Raw genomic sequence first — 23,242 nt, 5'->3', positions numbered from 1 at the left:
TCCATTTCAAATTAATTTTTTAAATAGAAAAACCCCTATGGTGCCAACTAGCTTTGCTTTCCCTTTCTCACTATTGAAAAATCATCAATAACAGCATATATTGCAGCTTTATTCCTATCTCATTTTAAGACATCAACAAACAGCAAATAAACATTTTAAATAGAATTGAAGAATAAGCTAACAGCTCACTCTTTCTGAAAATCACACAATCAAATCTTATTTTAAAAAACTCCTTAAAAATCCTTCTTGTTTTAACTAAAAATAAGTTTTAAAATACATTTCTTTGAAATATATTTTTCATAATTCCAGTAATTACAATCACAAAGATCCTTGTATCATCAATATAAATTAAATGTCCAAGAAATATTTGCACAAACTGCGACTTACCCAGGCATGTCATTGACAGACAAAATAATCGTTCTGATTTTTATACAATGCCTTAAAACAACTAGAATTCTCCCAAAGTCATTTTTTTCCTTCTAGAACTCAAATATAAAATAAAATATATACAACGTCTGAATTTTCCACAAAAACATTTTTCCAGTTGAAAGGGCACTCAAAATATAGCAGGAACTTCAAATCACAGGACTCAGAAATGCTAATACACACACAAACCCCCAAAATCTTGTTGAAAAGAGAAATCTTCATCACAAATAAGCAAAATTCTATTTTAAATATGTTCCTTAGTATTGCATTTAGCTTATTAGCATCTTTTTGATCTAGTAAACTGCAATAAGAAAATGCTTTTCCTTCATTTCTTTTTTTCTCTCATTTGTAGTAAGTACTATCATTAACAATTAAAATAAATGGTCTAATGCCAAGATATGAAAATAACATATACCTGTTATATTTTACATTTTGGCTCAATGTGTTATTTTAGCTTTATATATTTTCCAATTTTTCACTTAACACTTTAGTTAAAATTGAGCTGGGCAAAGTTTTATTTTCCCCTCTATTTTTAATAACTACCAGACTATAAAAACGTAATACACATTTTACATATTATTCTTCAAATGTTAAAATATATGATTCATAAACAAGGCTCAAAAACAAGCCAAAAATGAAAGTAATCTCCTCATACATTTCCTATGAAATGTGCCACAAAATATTTTCCATTAGAAGATAGTAGTCATTTTTTTCTTTTCTTTTCTTTCATCCTCCAAAATATAAGATTTAGAACGTGAGATTTTAAAATGGATTTATTTAAAGATTACAGAAATAATTTTGTTTTTAAAAATATTATTACAATGTTTTTTCAAAAACTTAGTTTAGCATATCCTAATTAATTTAACTAAATCTTAGCTTACATATGCAACATAAATATGTCTTTATAAATAAAAATAAATATTCTAGAAATGAGTTCTTCAAATTTCAAACCAAACCTTTAGAATTTTTATCCTAAAGGTTTTAGATTCTATTTCACCACATAATTTTTACATGTATTTCTAAGAGACTTAAACTTCTAAACTAAGATTTTTAAATGCTCGTATTTTATTGTATTATTAATGTAATTAAGAGCAGGAGAACTTTTGTTACTTTTGAGCCTATATTTTAGCAGAAAACCAAAAACTGCAATTTGCTTCTTTTTTCCAAATGTAATATCGCTGACACAACTGGAATATACAAATTTACATCTCCTACAACATATTTTATGTGTAATTTCTATAACTACTTCTTTTATTCTTTTAATGTCATAAAATACTGCAAAGCAGCTCTAAATATTTAGGTGCTTATATTGCATTTTCAGTTCATCTGTTTTAAAAGTGCCTGACTTTCATAGAGGTAATCTATACTTTCATCCAAGTAAACTCTACTAATAAAATCACTGTTCCTAATTGGATGAATTGTTAATATTCTAACGTGCCATAAAGTTAGTCTGTTTCTTTCTTTTCTGATGTTACCAGTACAACTAAATACAAAACAAATGAAAAGAGATCACACACAAAAGACAGGTTCTTGCTTGATTAAACATATTGTTTAGATTTACATTATCATCCCTCAAAGCAGTTTTTCCCTTAGCCTGTGAATATATCCTAGGGTCTCAGCTTCTCTGTTACTACCCAAATCTTATTAACTTTAATTCATTGGCCTGCGTGAAGGCAATGAGGAGACTTTCAAAATTTATCAAAATAGACTATTTTTCACTAACAGATATTTACATTTAAGTTTAAAAATATATTAGCTATCTGAAAGTCTTCTGATTTCTAATTTTCTAAACATAATTGAAGTTCTGCTTAAAATTTTTTTTCTCCAAAAAAAAAATCCTTCTATCATATCAATCTATCAGAAAGTGCAACATAAAGGGACTCATTCTCTTCCCCAAATATAGCTCTATTTAAAAAAAAAATTCTAACTAATTTGTTTTATTTAACTCACAAATCCTATTTTCCATCAACTTCATAATGTTTTGCTTTAACATCAATTATGGTGAGCAAAGCTTAAGGACATGCTATTTCTTTGCTCTCACTGAAATACTTTCAGTTCAGGAGATGCATTAGACAATAGAAAAACATTTCCTTACCTACAGATGAAAAAAAATGTCACCTTTTAAAGAACACTCAAAGGGTCTTCGGGAGATAAAACTTCTGACGTTTTTCCTATAGAAATGAAAAAGAAAGAGGTGAGCAATTAGGATTACTTCTGCTCTCTGAAAAATCATAATAGGATGACAGCTATTTGAATTTCAGACAGCATGCCTTAAATATAATTAAGTTATATCAATGCTGCCAATTTAAAAATCATCCTGTTTTAAAACTTTAAATTTTATTACAGACCTTCATAAGACATTAGTTTTTTTAAAACTGTCATAGTCTGCGATTGACATGTCTTGTAGGTCTTCCTTGACTCAGTAGTTTAGGTACTCTTTCAATATATTTGATTCACTATTCTCATCTGTTTTAACATATTTCCTAATACATAATAATGCCTGCTTATAATAGTTTCTGTAATCTAAATTTCAATAACCATCTGAGAGAGAAAAAAGATTAAACCTTAAACTTCCTTTTGAAAGGATTGTCTAACTTCAAATTAGTTTCCCCCAAAGGAAAGCATAAAATACTACATACTCTAAGATGGAAACACTAAATTTTTTTAAGACAGATTTAGTTTGAATTTTTAAAATCAATTACCTTGATTTTCACTTCTCTCTCTTTTTGCTCATAATTTTCTCTCCCTTTTAATGAGGGTTTACATTCATTAACTCACAAATATTTGCTGCAAATAAAAATTACCTTCTGCTTAGAAAAATTTTAAATTTCTTTCATCTCTCCTTATTTTCATATAAGTCTCTACCATTTTAAACCCTAGACAAAATAAATGAGTACAAATTAGGCAGTTTTTCTCCCAAATTTCTTTCGGGTCTTTTACACATATCTTTTTTTTTTTCTTCCCTCTATATGATTCCACCATACTCCACTTAGACTTTTGCATAGAACAGTAAGATTTGTCTTAGGACAGAATATTCTGACACCATATTTATGTTCTGGGTCCTAAGAGTCTGGTTAATATCACTTCTCTGTACTCCACAGGTAACTAATTTTCATCTCTCCCTAGAGACTTAAGGGTTTTCCTCTACTAGACCCTGACAATTTCCTGATTTTATTTTTTTCTAGGACACCCCTTTGGGGTTTTTCCTATGGGTGAAAAAAGTTGGAGAGCACTCTTGAATTAGAACCACAAGAAAGAACGCCAGCCACGGATGTTACCACTCTCATCACTGAACATCCCTTCCTCTCAACTAATCACGCTGCGACACAACATAGAACCTATAAAAATTCTTATGTGCGGGCGCTAAGAACTTCCGGATGCCACTCTGGGTCCCCTTTGATTTCCTAAGCCATTTCTTCAAAGACTTGACACGAACGGACCAGTTTGCAAGCGCACAGCCTGTGTGTTCATGGAGAGCAGAGTTGGGTCCTCCTCTTCCTAACCAACGTGAAGGGCACAGATCCGACCGTCCTCCTTCCTCTTGTACCGATATTCATAGCTTGACCTCTGTGTCTCACCTGTCCTTGCCATGCGCTCCTGAAAATTGAAGGTCAAAATAGAAGGGTCCTGGGCCTCAGTTTCTTTGTCTCTAGCTTGATGCCATCACCTCCCAAAGAGCAGATCTTTAAGTGGAAGTAGCCAAGAGCTATACAGGAGAAGGCACCAGTTTTGCCCTTAGCCCTGGAATCCTCCAATTATGGCTGTGGGCTGTGGGGTTCGGCTTGGTGGAGGGGTTCCATAAGGAAGGCCTCAACTGTCCCAGTAACCAAAAACCCTATCACCGTGCAATCTTGGGCAGGTTTTTCGGCTTGTTTTAAGATCACACCTGGCTATGCTCAGGGCTGACCCCTGGCTCTGCGCTTGGATCCTTCCTAGTGGTGCTCAAGATGTGCCCAGGATGGAACCTCAATGGGTTTTATGCAAGGCAAGCACCTGACCTGCTGTATTATCTCACTGGCCCTAAGCTTTTTCTTCTTCTGTTTTTTTTTTTGTTGTTGTTTTATTTTCTTTCCCTTTTGGTTTTTGGGCCACACCCAGCAATAATGCTCAGGGGCTACTCCTGGCAGTGCTCAGGAAACCATATGGGATACTGGGGATTGAACCAGGGGTCAGCCGCGTGCAAGGCAAGAACTCTCTCTATTGTACTATCTCTCCAGCCCCCACTTTTTCTTTTTCTAATTATAATTTAAAAAAAAACAATCAAAGTCTCTTTCAAAAATATTGACATGGTAGATAAACGGTTTTTATAAAGATGAATACCTACAAGAGTTCAGCACCGTACAAATCTTATCTTGGCTGCAACCTCTATGCAGTGGCCTCCTTCAGCAAACCAGCACTATTGTAACCCGGGAGTAAGCGCAGTGGGGAGCCTTTAAACCCCTCCTCAACACCCTGCAACCCTACCCTGGCAAGGGGAATTGTAAAGGAAACTCAGCAAAGCATTCTCAGTCTGTGAAAGGGCTTCCCGGCCCCTGCCCCTGCTCAGGGCTCCATGCCAAATTAATTTCATTCATTTGTTCCTGAGATACTTTGTTATTAAAAGAAAGACTAATGAATAAATTTAGTTAAAAGTGATTTTAAAAAAAAAAAAGCCCAGCTATATTCATCTTAAGCAGTAACAGACTAACAGATCAACGTTAGCAGCTTACCAGTTTGAACACCAGCTGCAAATGGATTGATTCTGCATTTGCTAGTCCTATCCACCCTGCCAAACTCTCCCCCAAACTTCCTTTCCATTTTTAGGAAAGCAAATTCCTAGAAATAATAAAATCAGAGTTTTCCTACCCAGGGCTTTTAAACATTAACTTCCAATCCAATCTAAGACTGCTTAGCATAAAATTAGTTCCCCCTTTTCCTCCTTTTCTCTCTCTCTCTCTGGCTCTCTCCCTCCTCCTCCTCCCTCACTCTTTCTCCCTTTTTGAATTGATTTGGGGAGAGTCACTGCCTTCTCTTCTCTATTCTTTTGAGTAGCACTGCAGCACTGCTCATCGATTTGCTTGAGCGGGCACCAGTAACGTCTCCATTGTGAGACTTGTGGTTACTGTCTTTGGCATATCGAATATGCCATGGGGAGCTTGCGAGGCTTCACTGTGCAGGCGGGATACTCTCGGTAGCTTGCCGGGCTCCCCGAGAGAGAGAGGGAGGAATCGAGCCCAGGTCAGCCATGTGCAAGGCAAACGCCCTACCCGCTGTGCTATCACTCCAGTCTACTCTTTTAGGTAATGCTCTAAAATAGCAGACACTACTCCCCTCCCCCCTCAGGCTTTGCACACACGCCACACATCATCCAGGTTGCAATGGATTGAGGTTCTCGTCAAATCTCACCAAACTCTGTCCTCATTGGAAGCATAAGAGGAGAGAAACTACTGGATGAATCTGCTAGGTCTCATTTAGCTCTAAAACTCATCAAGGATCTTTGATGATCCTTGATGAAAAATGGAATGATGCCACATAAGCGCCAAATCTGTATGCCCTACTGCACCTGGGCATTTCTGTGATTCCATAAACCTTTTGCTGAATTAAACATAGCCAACATTTTTCTGCCTTTCTAGGCTAACAGTCCCTCTCTTTCTCTCTGTAGCTTCAACCGAATTCTTTCTTTTCTCTAAGAAAAACCATCCCTTAATTGATAAATGATAACTCCATTGTTTCTATCAAGACCATCCCTAGGACCAGCAGTCTTTTTGTCACCTGAGAGCTTCAATATACATTCTTCTAAGTAGAGTCCCAGGTGTCTGCTTACCAGTCCCTGTCTCCGCCATCATCAGTCCCTTCCCCTTCCTCTTTGTCCTCCTCATCTATCACTAACTGGGTTTTTACTTTTTTTTTTTGGGTCTCACCCAGCGATGCTCAGGGGTTACTCCTGGCTTTGCACTCAGGAATTGCTCCTGGCAGTGCTTGGGGGACCATATGGGATGCCGGGGATCGAACCCGGGTCGGCCGCGTGCAAGGCAAATGCCCTACCCGCTGTGCTATCGCTCCGGCCCCACTAACTGGGTTTTTAAAGAGACAAGCGTGGTTTTTATTTAGGGTGTTTGGACCACATCCAGCCATGCTTAGAACTTACTCCTGGCTCTTTGCTAAGAGATCACACCTAGAGGGGGTCGGGGAACCATATGGGGTACTGGGGATCAAGTCCCAGGTTGCCTTGATCATTGCAAAGCAAAGGCCCGACCTGCTGTACTATCCCTCCTGCAGCAAGATAGATGTGTCTGAAGAAGGGCACATTCAATCCTCACGACCTTCCAATGGAGGGTCTCGTGTCTGTTTTACAGAAAATGAGTCAGAGGTTAAGTCATTTGCCCATGATGAAGTCCTGACAAATGAAGGATCCATGCTTCAGAGCCACACATTTTGGGTAGCAAATGCACACCCTTTGCCACCATGGTGATACGCTGCCTCTCTGATTATAAATAATTTCCACAGGGCCTCTCACCTTTAAAATTCTCTGATTGCCCAGCACTTGCTTATCCCAGAATATTTAGTCTCCTAATTGATGAGTTAGACGTAAGCAGAGTATTGGCTTTGTAGAACTCTTATGAGAATGAAAATTTTAATGTAAAGTACTCAAAACAGTGCCTGGCGTAGAATAAATAACTGGACATCATATCATAGCTTCTGTAATGGGGAAATCTCTCAATTTGCTGATGAAGACCTTGAGGCTAGTAGTTGAAACAGTAGGACTGCACCCTAAGAGAAACACACACTACTTCTTTTTTGAAAAAAATTTATGGGGTTGGGGTGCTCAGGTGCTCAAGATTTACTCCTGGGTCTGTGCTCTCTGCCCTAATTACTGTGGGTGACCTAATGTGTGCTGAGAATAGAGCCTGGGTGGGCTACACACCAGTCAAGTACCCTACCCACTGTACTATCTGATCCTGCTTCTCTCATTTTGTAAATTATTGTGTGTTTGTAGGAGGGGGTGAAGGAGCGTGTAAGGGTGTAAGGGATGAGAAGAATCAAACCCAGGCCTCACAGATTCAAAGCAAGAGCTCTATTGCAGATTTATGGCCCCTTCCTTCCTTCCTTCCTTCCTTCCTTCCTTCCTTCCTTCCTTCCTTCCTTCCTTCCTTCCTTCCTTCCTTCCTTCCTTCCTTCCTTCCTTCTTCTTTCCCTCCATCCTTCCTTCCTGTCATTGAGGTCTTCTTCCCTCCCTCCCTCCCTCCCTCCCTCCCTCCCTCCCTCCCTCCCTCCCTCCCTTCCTTCCTTCCTTCCTTCCTTCCTTCCTTCCTTCCTTCCTTCCTTCCTTCCTTCCTTCCTTCCTTCCTTCCTTCCTTCCTTCCTTCCTCTTTGCCATACCTGCTGATGCTCAGGGGTTTCTCCTGGCTGTGCATTCAGGGATCATTCCTGACTGTGCTCAGGGGACCATATGAGGTGCCAAGGATGGAACCTGGGTCAGTCTAATGCAAGATAAGTACCCTACCCACTGTACTATTTCTCGAGCAGCCCTTCTCCCTGCCAGACCTTGTTTCTTTAATTCTTCTTCTTCGTCTTCTTCTTCTTCTTCTTTTTTTTTGAGGAACCTTACCAATGTCAGTGCTCAGAGGATACCTGGTGGTGCCTGGGGGTCAGGTATCCTCTGAGCACTGTCATTGGTAAGGTTCCTAAAAAAGAAGAAGAAGAAGAAGAAGAAAAGTTAAAGAAACAAGAAGAGAGTCGGGACAGCAGAGGCAGGTGCACACTTAGGTGAGCCCCTTAACCCTTATACTGGCTCTCAGACCCCCTCCCATACTCAAATTCTTTTGGAGGCCCGGGGGAAAGGCTAGTGACTGAAGACTTCACACTGGAAGAGTAAGACTGTGAGTTCTAGGGTCTGAAGAGGTAGTAGAGGAGGGTAGGGTGCTTGCCTAGTATGCAGCTGACCCAGGTTCCATCTCCAGCATCGAACATGGTCCTTTAAGTACTGTCAGGAGTGATTCTTGGGTGCAGAAACAAGAGTAAGCCCTGAACATCTCCAAGCATCCCCCTTGCTCCCTCCTCCACCACCACCACCAAAAAAAGAAAAAACTGTTCTATCCAGTGCAGCCTTCCCCGAACTGCGCATGACCCCAGGAGGCTGCAGTCTGCGCTCCCTGGTCCACCATTCATCTCCCCGTGGGAAAGAACACCGAGAGTGAAGGGTGCCACCCCGCGAGTGCCACCGCTGGAGTGCCACCTTGGCAAGCATGGATGCAGGACCATCTAAAGGGGAGAGACCCCGGCGCTGGGTGTGTGCCCTTGGCGAGATTCTTTGCAATTTGCTTCTTGCGGGGTCCTACAGCCGCATCACTCACCACCCTGGTTCATCACAACGATTACGGTTACAGCAGCAATGGGGGAAGAGGAGGTGCCAAAATTAAAATGTAAGCTGGTTATGCTCCAGACCCGAGACCGGGCCACAACACCGGGTATCCAGACAGAGGAGGTACAGCCAGCACACCTTCTCCAGATGGAGCCCTGGCGACACTGAGCAGCAACTAACACGGCTCCGGGATGCTGGACTGGGACAGCTCTGAACTGTGCGGCCACATTAGTGGCTGCGCGACCTTTTCTAAAAACTGAAAACATACAATGTTTTAATGGAAAACGAATTATCAAATGCTTCCTTGGTAGTAGGGCTGTCTTTCTTGGGGGGAAACTCCAACAACAATAGTGAGTTTTGTGTTGAAATATGGAACGTAATCAAGGTAAAGAGAGAATGAAGTGAAATTCATCAGTTATACAGTTAGGGGTAGGAGGGCGGGGCGGGGGTATACTGGGGTTTTTGGTGGTGGAATATGGGCACTGGTGAAGGGATGGGTGTTTGAATATTGTATAACTGAGACATAAACCTGAGAACTTTGTAACTTTCCACACGGTGATTCAATAAAAATTAAAAAAAAATTAAAAAATAAAATGTAAGCTGGTTGTTGGGTTTTGCTATTTTTTTGGGGGGAAGGGGAGCACACCTGGCTGACCTTAGGGATCACTCTTGGAAAGGCTGAGGGAGTATTTGGGGTGCCCGAGATGGAGCCTGTATGTCCAATCTGCTGTACTCTTGCTATGCACCTAAATACAAAGGGGTTTCATTTGTTTGTGTCTTGGATGGTGGTAAAAATCAAACTTTTTCCTTCTAACACTGCTTTTTCAATGCCTAAATATCTAATGGGCTCATTTCCAAGTATGTGTTGAGAAATGACGCTCCACCCCATCAGCGTCACCATTTGATCAGACCTTCACGCTAGACTCCATCAGGGAAGTGATCTCTACTAGTGAGGCAGCTTCTGGTGAGCTTTGCTCTTCCCCAAAGAGGGGGGTTGCTGTCGATTTACTGGTAGCAAAGCCTGGCTTGCGCAAGGAGCAAAGAGCAAGCACACCAGAGTCCTAGATTCTTTGCAATTTGCTTTTTAGTTAGAGCCAGGAAATTTCACCTGAGGCAGTAAGTCAAGTCCTGGGCTGAAAAACACAAGACATGGGGCTGGAGCAACAGTACAGCGCGTAGGGCACTTGCCTTGCATGTGGCAGACCGAGGTTCGACCCCGGCATCCCATATGATTCCCCGATGCCCCAAGCACCACCACCAGGAGTAATTCCTGAGCACAGAGGCAGGAATAACCCCTGAGAATCTCTGGATGTTGCCCAACCACCAAAATAAATTAAAAAGTTAAAAAAAACACACACACACACATACACACACACACACAAGATAGTTTCAAAATCTCAGGACTACAGCAGGGTTTTGAAGTGAGCACACAATAAGTAGTTTTAGCTGAAAAATAAAGAAGTGTTCAGAAGTAACTTCTTTCTGTGCATCAAAAATGTGGGGTTTACAAGAGTTGTGCGGGTTATACTTAAAACTATTTTGGGGCTGGAGCGATAATACAGAGGGTAGGGCATTTGCCTTGCACTCGGCCAACCCGGGTTTGATTCCCAGCATCCCATATGGTTCCCTGAGCACCGCCAGGAGTGATTCCTGAGTGCAGAGCCAAGAGTCAGCCCTGAGCATCTCCAGGTGTGACCCAAAAACAAAACAAAACAAAAAAAAACTACTTTGGAGGGAGCTGCAGTGTTAGGGAGCAAACCCAGGATCTCCCGCATATAAGGTGCATTCTAGCACCAAGCCACATCCCACATTTTCATCTGTGCAGTGTATGAAAGGCCATGGCAGTACATCTGGGCACATATTTACGTGTAGCAAAGAATCAAAGGAAGCAAAATTAATACAATTGGACCAGTGTGATAGCACAGTGGGTAGGGCACTCGCTCTGAGCACAGTGAATCCAGGTTCAATCCCAGCACCACACACGAGCACTGTCAGGAGTGATTCTGAGCACAGAGACAGGAATAAGCCCTGAGTACCCATGGGTGTGGCCCAATCCCCCATCCCAGTTTGAAAAATTTAAAGAGCCAACTCAACTGATACCAACTTCTGCATCCAAAATTTTACAGAGAAACAGTCCATTATTAGAAATGTATTTTGCTTCCTGGGTCTTCACAGCAATATATAAACACATATGTTCTATGATAAGTCCTATATTACTATAGCTAAAAAGACATTCATTACTTGTAGTATGGCAGCAATGAACAACTAGGCAGGGGGAAAGCATTTCAAAGGAGCCCATTAATTCTGTTAATTCCAACGAAAATCAAATCATCTCAGTATAGTTTATATTCTGACCATTAGCTTCAGACTTTCAGTTAGCTTCTGGGTTTGGGGAGACAGTACAGCAGGTAGGGTGTTTGCCTTGCATGTGGCCAATTCAAGTTCGATCCCTGGCATTCCATATGGTCCCCCCCCCAAGTACCACCAGGAGTAATTCTTGAGTCAAGAGCCAGAAGTAACCCCTGGTTATATCATCCAAACCCAAAACAAAATCAAACAACAATAACAACAACAAAAACTGACTCTCAATTAGTTTCGATCACGATAGTAGTCATTCTAATTTTGTCTTGACCACGAAGCCAAAGTCTCTAAACCTTCTTACTCCTGTGTCAAACTTCAAGAAAATATTCCATGTTGTCCTGATTTCCAAACCCCAAATATTTTAGCTTTTAGCACTGTCTGCACTGTCGTCATGTTCATCCATTTGCTCTTGTGGGCACCAGTAACGTCTCCATTGTGAGACTTGTTGTTACTGTTTTTGGCATATTGAATATGCCATGGATAGCTTGCCAGGCTTTGCCGTGCGGGCGGGATACTCTCGGTAGCTTGCCGGCCTCTCTGAGAGGGACAGAGGAATTGAACCCAGGTCAGACACATGCAAGGCAAACGCCCTACCTGCTGTGCTATTGCTCCAGCCCACTTTAGCATTTAGCTCAGATAAATAAAAACAAGAGTTCAGTCATTTAAAAAATGGCTACTGTGCTTTTTCTCACTTCGAAGTTAGAATTGATGTTAGCCTCTAAAATAAATGCACTTCAAATGCATCAAAAATAAGAGGCTGGAGAGATAGTCCAGAGGGGAAAGCATTGGTCCTCCATGAAGAGGAACCAGATTTTTATTTATTCATTTATTTATTATTTTTGTTTTTTGGGTCACATCCAGCAATGCTCAGGGGTTACTCTTGACTTTTCTCTCAGGAATTACTCCTGGCGGTGCTTGGGGGACCATATGGGATGCTGGGGATCGAACCTGCGTTGGCCGAGTGCAAGGCAAACACCCTACCACGGTGCTATTGCTCTGGCCCCTATTCATTTATTTTTAATGTAGGAGTCTGCTATTTATTCAGCTGACTGATTAAGCTGACTGAAGCAGACATGAACGCCATGGCACTTAAAAATTTTTTTTAATTGAATAGCCGTGAGATAGACCATTACAAAGTTGTTTATAACTGGGTTTCAGTCATACAATAATCTAGCACCCATCTCTCCACCAGTGTACATTTCCCACCATCAATGTCTCCTGTTTTCCTCCCACCAGCCCCCAACACCCCCACCCAGCATCCACAGAGTCTATGGGAGGCATTTTCCTTCTTTCTCTCTCCTTTGAGGAACCAGATTTTATCCCCAGCATGTTCCCTGGAGCCCTGCTAGGAGTTATTCCTGAGCAAAGAGACAGGAGTAAGCCCTGAGCACCACTGAGTATGGGGGGAAAAATACCCCCCAGATAAATAAATACAAAAACCGAAAAAGAAAAAAAGAGAAAGAATGTCACAGATATCCATGCACTTGTAATCTCTAATGGTGGGCTGGGAGGTTGCTTGGGAGATGCTCTCAGTAAGGGTTCATGTGGGTCAAACCCACATGATCAAACCAGGGTCAGCCTCAGGCAAAGTAAAACGCCTTAGCTATGCAGTTATCCCTGTGCCTTCTCTCTCAGCCCTAATCATCCCTATTTACTCGTTATTAACATTTAGTCCTATTTGCTTCCGCTCTGTTTTCTTTGCTGACATTCTCAAAGAAATCGTGACACAGTATCATTTCACTCCCCAATCCTTCGGGCACACATCTCTAAGGCATTCTCATTTGTGATCACAAGGCCCTTATCCCTCTTACAGAATTAACAGCCCTGGTCGGATTGTGATTTCTTTACTTGGCACCTACAGTTCTCAACAGCATCCTTCAGTTCCTAGTCTGTGGATGGTGAGAGTGGACAGGAGTTTCTCAACAAGAGACCCCTCTAAGGTCACTGATGCCCACCAGGGGTCGGGAGGCAATGCCGCCCCACCGGCTCCAAAGCCATTATCAGCCTAATAATCCAAGGACAGCCCGTCAGGTTCCCTCCAATCTACCTCTCGCACCTGCTGAGGATGTCAGGGGAAGGGGGAGAAGCTTCCTGTAGAATTTCAAACTGGGATTTCCCCTTTAATAATCAGTGTGCATTGACGAGAGGAAAGATTGGGACGAGGGGACCACAGATTCCATCATGGAAAAACGCCATCGATTCACAGAGTCTAAATGGAGGTGTCTTCAAACCATAAGGTACATTGAAGACAAGGTCGGCAAAACCCTCCACAATATTGAAGATAAAGGTATCTTCAAAGATGACACGGAACTGGGGCTGGAGAGATAGCACAGCGGGTAGGGCGTTTGCCTTGCACGCGGCCGACCCGGGTTCAAATCCCAGCATCCCATATGGTCCCCTGAGCACAGCCAGGGGTGATTCCTGAGTGCAGAGCCAGGAGTAACCCCTGTGCATTGCCGGGTGTGACCCAAAAAGCAAAAAAAAATAAAAATAAAAAAAAAATAAAGCAATGTCCTTCTTCCTTAAAAAAAAAAAAAAAGATGACACGGAACTAAGCAATCTAGTAAAAACAGAGATCAACAAATGGGACTACATTAAACTAAAAATCTTCTGCACCGCAAAAGAAACAGTGACCAGAATACAAAGGCTATCTACAGAATGGGAAAGGATATTTACACAATACCCATCAGATAAGGGGCTGATATCAATGGTATATAAAGCACTGGTTGAACTCTACAAGAAGAAAACATCCAACCCCATAAAAAAATGGGGCGAAGAAATGAACAGAAACTTTACCAAGGAAGAGATACGAATGGCCAAAAGGCACACGAAAAAGTGCTCTACATCACTAATCATCAGAGAGATGCAGATCAAAACAACCACGAGATACCACCTCTCACCACAGAGACTAGCACACATCCAAAAGAACAAAAGCAACCGCTGTTGGAGAGGATGTGGGGAGAAAGGGACCCTTCTACACTGCTGGTGGGAATGCCAGCTAGTTCAGCCCTTTTGGAAAACAATATGGACGATTCTCAAAAAACTAGAGGTTGAGCTCCCATTTGACCCAGCAATACCACTGCTGGGAATATATCCCAGAAAAGCCAAAAAGTATAGTCAAAATGACATCTGCACTTATATGTTCATCGCAGCACTGTTTACAATAGCCAGAATCTGGAAAAAACCCGAGTGCCCTAGAACAGATGACTGGTTGAAGAAACTTTGGTACATCTATACAATGGAATACTATACAGCTGTTAGAAAAAATGAGGTCATGACGTTTGCATAAGTGGATCAGCATGGAAAGTATCATGCTAAGTGAAATGAGTCAGAAAGAGAGAGACAGACATAGAAAGATTGCACTCATCTGTGGAATATAGAATAATAGACTATAAGACTAACCCCCAAGAATAGTAGAAATACGTACCAGGAGGTTGTCTCCATGGCTTGGAGGCTGGTCTCTCATTCTGGGCAACTCAGGGAAGGGAACACCAAGTAAAATGTGGTCAGAGGTCATGTGGGGGAAGGGTGATGCGGGCGGAATATAAACTAGAGGCTGAACACAATGGCCACTCAACACCTTTGTTGCAAACCACAACACCTAATTAGAGAGAGAGAACAAAAGGGAATACCCTGCCATAGTGGCAGTGTGGGGTGGGAGGAGACGGGACTGGGGAGGGTGGGAGGGATGTTGGGTTTACTGGTGGTGGAGAATGGGCACTGGTGAAGGGATGGGTTATCGAACTTTGTATGGAGGAAACATGAGCACAAAAATGTATAAATCTGTAACTGTACCCTCACGTTGACTCACTAATTAAAAATAAACTATTAAAAATAAATGGAGGTGTCTTGCCTGCTCACACAGTCCAGTTCTATACAGCTCCATCGACACAAGATGCAAAAGGAGCTTTTGCATGTCGGATTCACTGAAACGCTCAGTTTTCTTTCAATCATTTCATTAATTTGGTCAAAGTGAAATCACCATCATCCATGGGAAGTTTGGGGTCTAGAGTAAGTAGGTTATTTGGATTTTCTAGGAGTGAGGAATACAGAAGAATGGTTTAGGGGGTGGGGCGGGGAACTTGATTGAGATCAGGTACATGTTTTAAGCCCTGCTCATAATAAGAACCAGGGCCAAAGACCTTTTGTCTTTTGTAGGAAATAAATCAAAATAGAGAAGACAAGTGACTTTTTTTTGTTTTGTTTTTGTGTGTGCATGTTGGGAAGGCACATGAGGGACTATTTCCGGTTCAGTGCTCCAGGTGGCTCCTGGTGGTGCTCCCGAGACCATGTGGTTTGAGGGATTGAAGCCGGGTCTCTTGCATGCAAAGAATATGCTCAGCCCTTTGAGCTATCTCTTGGGCTCCCAAACAAACAACTAAAACTATTTTTTTCCCACTTTCCCCTGCAAGCTACTTGCTTTCCTAGAAATGATAAGTTCTCCTCTAGCTGCCTCTCTGAAAAAAATACAGATTTTCACAGAAAGATGGTTCAGGGCTAGGCAGACTCTGACTCTAGAAACTTCTTGAAAGCTGTTTGAGACCAGGCAGTTGGGAGAACTTCGCTTGAAACAGCCAAACAATTTTCTTTCTCACACTTTACTTTCTTTCTTTCTCTTCTGCTTTTCTTCCCTTCCCTCTCTTCCCTTACTCCCTGATTCTACAAAGCACCTTAAAACGCATTCTTTCATGGGGCTCCAGAGATAGCACAGTGGCGGCGGACCTCAGAGCACCACCAAGAATGATCCCTTGAGCACAGAGCCAAAAAGTCATTAATCCCTGAGCACAGCCAGGGGTGACACAATCCTCTACCTCCAAAAGGTATGCGTGAATTGTTATTAGTTACAATACTTAGTTATTTATTGAGTTATAATACTTAGAAAAGGTGACTTAAAAAATTCACTTAGGTGGTCCAGAACAATAGTGGTATGGAATTTGTCATGCATATGGTTGACCTGGGTTGGATCCCCGGCACCCCCTAGGGTCCCCTGAGCACTGCTAGGAGTGATTCCTGCACACAGAGCCTGAAGCAAGCCCTGAGTACAGTCAGACATGGCCCCCAAACAAACAAACAATAACAACGAATCACTTAGGTGAAAGTATATAGCGAAAAGCTAAAGATGACTTTTCTCTTTTTCATCGGGACTGGGGGATCACTTCTGAAGGTGCTCAGGGCAACAGATGGTACTGGAGGTCAAACCAGGGCCCCAGCCCATATGACTAGCACTCAGGCCTGCAAGACATGTCCCTGGTCCTAACAATATATTTTTTTCTGCATTGTAACCTGTCACTGTCACTGTCATCCCGTTGCTTATCAAGATTTGTTTGAGCGGGCACCAGTAACGTCTCTCATTGTGAGACTTATTGTTACTGTTTTTGGCATATCCAATACACCATGGGTAGCTTGCCAGGCTCTGCCTTGCGGGCGTGACACTCTTGGTAGCTTACTGGGCTCTCCAAGAGGGGCGGAGGAATCAAACACAGGTCGGTCGAGTAAAAGGCGAACGCCCACCACTGCGCTATCGCTCCAGCCCTCATTGTCACCTAACTAGGTCCAATTAAAATGTTGTTTCTTCTTTTTTTGTTCTGGGGCAATACCCCACAGTACCCAGGGCTTACTCCTGACTCTGCACCCAGGAATTTCTCCTGGCAGTGCTTAGGAGACCATATGGGATGCCAGGGATCGAACCCAGGTCAGTCATGTGCAAGACAAAGGTCCTACTCGCTGTACTATTACTCGAGATCCCACTTTTCTGCTTCTTCTTTTACAATAAAGGAACTCTGACACGAGCAAGAAGTAGAAGATATTGGCATCTTATTGAAGCTATTGGCATCAGATTGAGTGAGACGTGTCCAATGTACTCAACTAGCGGCCACCCCTTCTCCTTGATCTAAAAGACATGACCACATGCACCCGGGTACATTTGCAAACATTCCTGAGTAAAAATGCTTCTATTTGGTATAATCTGTTATTCTGTGGTCAGCCCAAACAGCTTCCAAAATGGGGCCCAATGTTTGCCTTGCACACGGCAACCCGGGTTCGATTCCCAGCATCCCATATGGTCCCCTGAGCACCGCCAGGAGTAATTTCTGAGTGCAGAGCCAGGAGTAACCCCTGTGCATTGCCAGGTGTGATCAAAAAAACCAAAAAAAAAAAACAAAAAACAAAATGGGGCCCAAGGCCACCCTGGACAACTAGAATCTGAAGACCATCTGAAGTCTTTTCCTCTGTTCATCAAAATCTATCCAGTAACATCAATTTAATAAATTTAGTTGGAGCCCCCTCATGAATGGAGCCCTTGAAAGCTAGAAAATGGCAAACATTCAAGAAGGAAAGAAGAGTGCTGGAGGACGCCTACTGAGACCCACTCCTGACTGATGGTCACAGAGCCACTCGGTGCTACGCGTGTGGCTAGGTGTGCTGCTTTCTGGCCTGTGCTGATCTGAACTGGTACCTTCCTACCCTCACTTGATGGAATGTTGTAAGAAACAATCCCCAACACACACACACACACACACACATCTCCAAACGTTGTAAGGATTTCATGAGAAAGGAATTTTCCACTTAGAGAATTCTTTCAGGGGGGCTGAGAGAAGATAGTACAAATGTTAAGACACTTGCCTTGCATATGGCTGACCCGGGTTGGATCCCTGGTGCCACATATGGTATCTCGAGCAACTCTAGGAGTGATTCCTGAGCACAAACCCAGAAGTAAGTTTGAGCTCTCTGGGGTTAGCAAAAAAAAGTTCCTTTGTGGGGCTGGAGTGATAGCATAGCGGGTAGGGCATTTGCCTTGCACACAGACGACCCGGGTTCAAATCCCAGCATCCCATATGGTCCCCCGAGCACTGCCAAGAGTAATTCCTGAGTGCAGAGCCAGGAGTAACCCCTGTGCATCGCCGGGTGTGACCCAAAAACCAAAAAAAATAAAGTTCCTTTGTAAATGACATCTATGGTATCAGCAGCTCTGCATTACACTATCCTTTCTAGGCAATCCACTATTCAAAAACCCATAATGTCTTCATCTCATGCTCACCTAATATTATTCACGTATTCATTACTATTTCACACCTGAAATAGAACCACTGGACTTGATTTTCTGTTCTGTTTTTTTACTTTTGTGGGCCATACCCAGCAGTACGCAGAGCTTATTCCTGGCTCAGGACTCAGGAATCATTTCTGTCGGACTTTTTTTTTTTGCTTTTTGGGTCACACACGGTGATGCACAGGGATCACTCCTGGCTCTGCACTCAGGAATTACCCCGGCGGTGCTCAGGGGACCATATGGGATGCTGGGAATCAAACCCGGGTCGGCCGCGAGCAAGGCAAACGCCCTACCCGCTGTGCTATCGCTCCAGCCCCATTTCTGTCGGACTTGAGGGAACTATATGGGGTGCTGGAAATTGAGCCTGGATTGGCCACATGCAAGGCAAATACCCTACCTGTTGTACTACCTCTTCAGTCCAAAACATTTGCCTTTAAAGTTGGAAGGGTCCTCAGAGATCAATTCAATTAATTCATGCTAAAGAAGGCTTAAGAGGAAAAATGTCTTACGGAGGTCACATGGCTCCCTGAGCTGCTCTTAAACAGATGTCAAAGAGTTCAATCAAACAGAAGATATGCCAAATAACAAGCCAGGCGCTGCTGGAGAACCGTGTCCAAAGCCAAAGCTCAAAATTATCCATCCTAAATTTTCAGAAGAAAATTTTTTTCTTTCTTTTGGGGTCACACCTGGCGATGCTCAGGTGTTACTCCTGCCTCTGCACTCAGGAATCACTCCTGGTGGTGCTCAGACAACCCTATGGGATGCCAGGGATCGAACCCGGGTTGGCTGCATGCAAAACAAATGCCCTACCCACTATACTATCGCTCCAGCCCTCAGAAAAATGTTGCGATGACTTGTCTCTGAACCCTGAGCCCTGAATCCTCTATCCATTTATCATACGCATACACTTGGGCAAAGCCAACCAACACTTCTCCATCACACTCTGGCTCCTGAGTGAGAGATGGGAGGATGTTCAGGACATGAGCTAATAAGGTACAACAACAGTCCCCTGACATACAATCCAAACCATAGTGCAGAAAAATGTGCCTGGGTCCCCCAGCCAGTTTGATAACAGATATTCCTACATGAGAATTCACGGCTCATTGCAATGTCAGCCAGAGAAGCTCAGGGTTCCAAAGAGAATAGTCTGTACAAGGAAAGACATGAAGGGAAGAGAAGAGATGGAAAAGAAAAAATATTTTTTCTCCTGTTCTTCAGCCTCCTGGCATGTGGCCCCTGTCTCCCATCATCTCCTTGAAAGGTGTCTTTCTCACAAATGGTTTAGCCACTGCCTAATAGGGTCACCACACTCTGAATGAGTAAGAGGCTGATTTCAAAATTTGAGGGGAGGAGGGCAATGGGTGAGCCCAGCACCTTTTTCAACAGAGCCCTGGCAACCGAAAACCTCCAGAACCCTCTCACCACCATGCTCACGGCTGATCTCCACAGGCTCGGGATGCGCCTCATCCATGACAGTAAATGTGCTGAAAAACTCTGGTATGTGGGTTTTGTGACCAAACTGTCCAGACTCTCATGGAGTCAGGGATGGGTGACCTCCCCCAGCCCCCTGTTCTTCCAGAAGCCTGGCAGTCATGCCCATGAACTGCCTCTGATGCCATAGCAACTCATTTACTGCCATGATCCAGAGACTCAGAAATAAATCTCAAAAGAGAGCAACGAGCTGCAGAGATACCTCCAGACCCTGTGCCAAGCTGTCTCATCTGGGGCACCCCCCAGAGAGGGGTGGGTGAGCCCAGCATCCACCCCAATGGAGCCCGGGCAGTCAAAAACCTCTAGAACCCAGTTGTCCCCATGCTCACAGCTGATCTCCACAGGCTCAAGACGAAACTCATCCATGAGAATAAATCTGTTGAAAAAAACATTGGGCAGGGTGGGAAATGTTTGGATGTTTGGGAAGATATCTATCTATCTATCTATATATATAGATAGATATATATATATGCTTTTTGGGTCACACCCGGCAATGCACAGTGGTTACTCCTGGCTAATTCACTCAGGAATTACTCCTGGCCGTGCTCAGGGGACCATATGGGATGCTGGGAATTGAACCTGGTTTGGCTGCATGCAAGGTAAACGCCCTGCCCGCTGTGCTATCACTCCAGCCCCAGCTATATATATTTTTAAAAGGAATATGGATGATATTTTTTTTTTTACTTTTTGGGTCACACCCAGCGATGCACAGGGGTTACTCCTGGCTCATGCACTCAAGGAATTAACTCCTGGCAGTGCTCAGGGGACCATATGGGATGCTGGAAATCGAACCCGGGTTGGCCTCATGCAAGGCAAACGCCCTACCCGCTGTGCTATCGCTCCAGCCCCAGATGCTATATCTTTAAGCATGTGATTTTTAACTAACTTGTAATGTTTTCACAGTATCAAACATCTTTGTTCCAGTCTCAAGGTTGTTTCCCCGCAGTAAAAGCTTTAGGGCTGAGAGATAGTAGAGCGGGGAGGGCACTTGCCTTGCACGTGGCCAACTCTGGTCCAATCCCCTGCACTCCGTATGTCCCCGCCAGGAGGGATCCTTGAGCACAGAGCCAGAAGTAAGCCCTGTGCGTTGCCGGGTGTGACTGTACCTCCCCCCCACAAATTAAAAATGTGAAGTTTAAAACAGAAAGCTTGGGGGCTGGAGCGATAGCACAGCAGGTAGGGCGTTTGCCTTGCACGCGGCTGACCCGGGTTCGAATCCCAGCATCCCATATGGTCCCCTGAGCACCGCCAGGAGTAATTCCTGAGTGTAGAACCAGGAGTAACCCCTGTGCATCGCTGGGTGTGACCCAAAAAGCAATAAATAAATAAATAAATAGATAAATAAATAAAAATAAAACAGAAAGCTTAACAATTTTCCTTTCCTCCCTCCTCTCTCCCTCTCTGTCATCCCCTCCCCAATTGAGTAGAAAGTCAGGGATCTCGTGAGCTCTTGAGTGACTATAAGCACTTCCAAGAGAGAGATCTAATAACCAAGGATGTGCCTCAGCAGTAGAGTACTCGGGGAGAGAGACAGAGACAGAGAAGGAGTGTGTGTGTGTGTGTGTGTGTGTGTGTGTGTGTATGTGAGAGAGAGAGGAGAGAGTGTGTGACAGTGTGAGAGTGTGTGTGTGAGAGAATAGTTTGTGTGTGTGAGAGAGAGAGAGAGAAGGAGAGAGTGTGTGTGACAGAGTGTGTGAGAGTGTGCGTGAGAGAGAATGGTGTGTGTGTATGTGTGAGAGAGAGAGAACGTTATAGATTTTCTTCTCTGGCATAACCACCTACCATCTGTTTTCTGACTACTACAAATTCACTTACATCTCCTTAGCAGTCTGAAGGCCCAGCAAGCAACAACCCCAACTTTTGAAAGAGAGATACGTCTGTTTGCTTTTAAGAAGAAGACACCTATCTGAAAATTCTGCTTAGGGCATTAAAGCCAACGCTGTGGTTGTATCAATATGGTATAAAAGTGTCTTATTTGTTTGTGTTTGGATCCCGCCTGGCTGTGACTAGGATTTATTCCTGACTCAGCACTCAGGGATTATTCCTGAGGGTGCTCGGGGGATCATATGGGATGATGGTCATGCACAAGGAAAGCATGTGACCCACTGCACTGATGCTCTGACTCCAAGAAGTGTCGTATTCATTGAGGCGAAAAGAACTCACCCACCTTGAACCTCCATCAGTCAAATTCTAAAAAGGAGGTGAATATTATGGAAATAAATAAGTTATGGCTGACCATCCCACCTCCATCCACAGTACAATCAGTATCAAGATAACCTCGACTTGACATTAAGACAAAAATATTTCCAAGTACCAGATACAACTTCATGCTCAGGGGCTTGTCATACTTGGAAGTTTCCTGAAGGGAAGTATTTCCTAAAACATTCAGAGGGGCTGGAAAGATAGTATGGCTAGCTGGTAGGATGCTTGGTTTGCATGCGGCTAACCCGGATTTGAACCCAGGCACCCTGAGCCCAGCCAAGGAGTGATCCCTGAGAGCAGAGCCAGAAGTAGTAAGCCCTGAGCACTGCCAGGTGTGACCCCAAGACCAAATTTTAAAAAATCAGAGGCACAAAAAGCAGTTGAAAATGCAGAGAACTATCCTGGGCACAGAGGACCCCCTTCAAATTCTTGTTCTGTTGGCCATTCCGGGAGAGTTGGGAACTTTGCTAGATTGTCAACAGTGTTTGACCATGCTTTCATCCTCCCGTTAGGTCAGTTGTCAACACTACAGGATGATTTAGAGATCATCCAGTGCAAGTTTCACATTTTGTAAAGAGAGAGAGAGAGAGAGAGAAAAAGAGAGAGAGAAAAAGAGAGAGAGAAATAGAGAGAGACACAGACTGACTGACAGACAGAGAGAGCCACAAGGAGAGAAAGACAGAGAGAGACAGAGAGAGACTGGGGTTTAGAGGGGGGGGGGAAGTTTGTTCAAAGTCACAGAACTAAGAGATTGAAAATCCAGAATTTTGCCTCCCCCATCCAATTCTCCTTTCTCTAAATTGCAATTTCACCTTTCCAAAATGTTTAACTGCATGCCACCTCATTTAGTCCCGTAAGAAACCCCCTGTTGCTGCTGGTATTCCAGCCCTATGCTACAGAGGAAGAAATTAACATGGCAGTTTACACCCTGAGTCACAGTGAAATTTAGATTTCTTGACACTGAATCAGAAGTTCTCCTAATTGGTGTTTGTAAACAATCCTGTTTATTTAGTGTCAACATTTATACTTTGAATACTAAGATTTTTTTTCCCTTAGTATCCCAAGGAAAGCCAGAGAGTTAGTTCAGCAGGTAGGATGCTTGCTTTGCACGCAGCTGACCCGAGTTTGACCTCTGACATTCCATATGGGTCCCCTATGCCCCATCAGGAGTGATCCCTGAGCACAGAGCCAGGAGCAAACCCTGAGTACCATGGGGTATGCCACCCCCCCCAAAAAAAAAAAAGGAAAAACAAAACCAAAATCCAAAAATAAACACATCCTGTTTTAAACTGGAGGTTAAATACAAGTAGTTACCTTAAATTTTTAAAAATTCAAGTACTGTGTGCTCCCTTTTTTTTTGTCACACCCGGAGATGC

The 23,242-nt window shown here is 43.3% G+C and overlaps 1 long non-coding RNA gene across 2 annotated transcripts in view; it reads right to left on the bottom strand.

The window, feature by feature from the left end:
- LOC129405556 (uncharacterized) overlaps positions 1-23,242 on the bottom strand; it is a 126,494-nt gene that overhangs the window by 29,092 nt on the left and 74,160 nt on the right. For both annotated transcript variants that reach the window (XR_008630651.1, XR_008630650.1), the window contains exon 4: positions 2,522-2,597. This is a non-coding gene — a long non-coding RNA (uncharacterized LOC129405556). The remainder of the gene's footprint in view (positions 1-2,521; positions 2,598-23,242) is intronic.

Source organism: Sorex araneus, chromosome 6 (assembly GCF_027595985.1).
Source record: "Sorex araneus isolate mSorAra2 chromosome 6, mSorAra2.pri, whole genome shotgun sequence".
Lineage (NCBI taxonomy): Eukaryota > Metazoa > Chordata > Mammalia > Eulipotyphla > Soricidae > Sorex > Sorex araneus.
The sequence above is the reverse complement of the archived record's forward strand: the minus strand, read 5'-3'. Positions and strand labels throughout refer to the sequence as shown.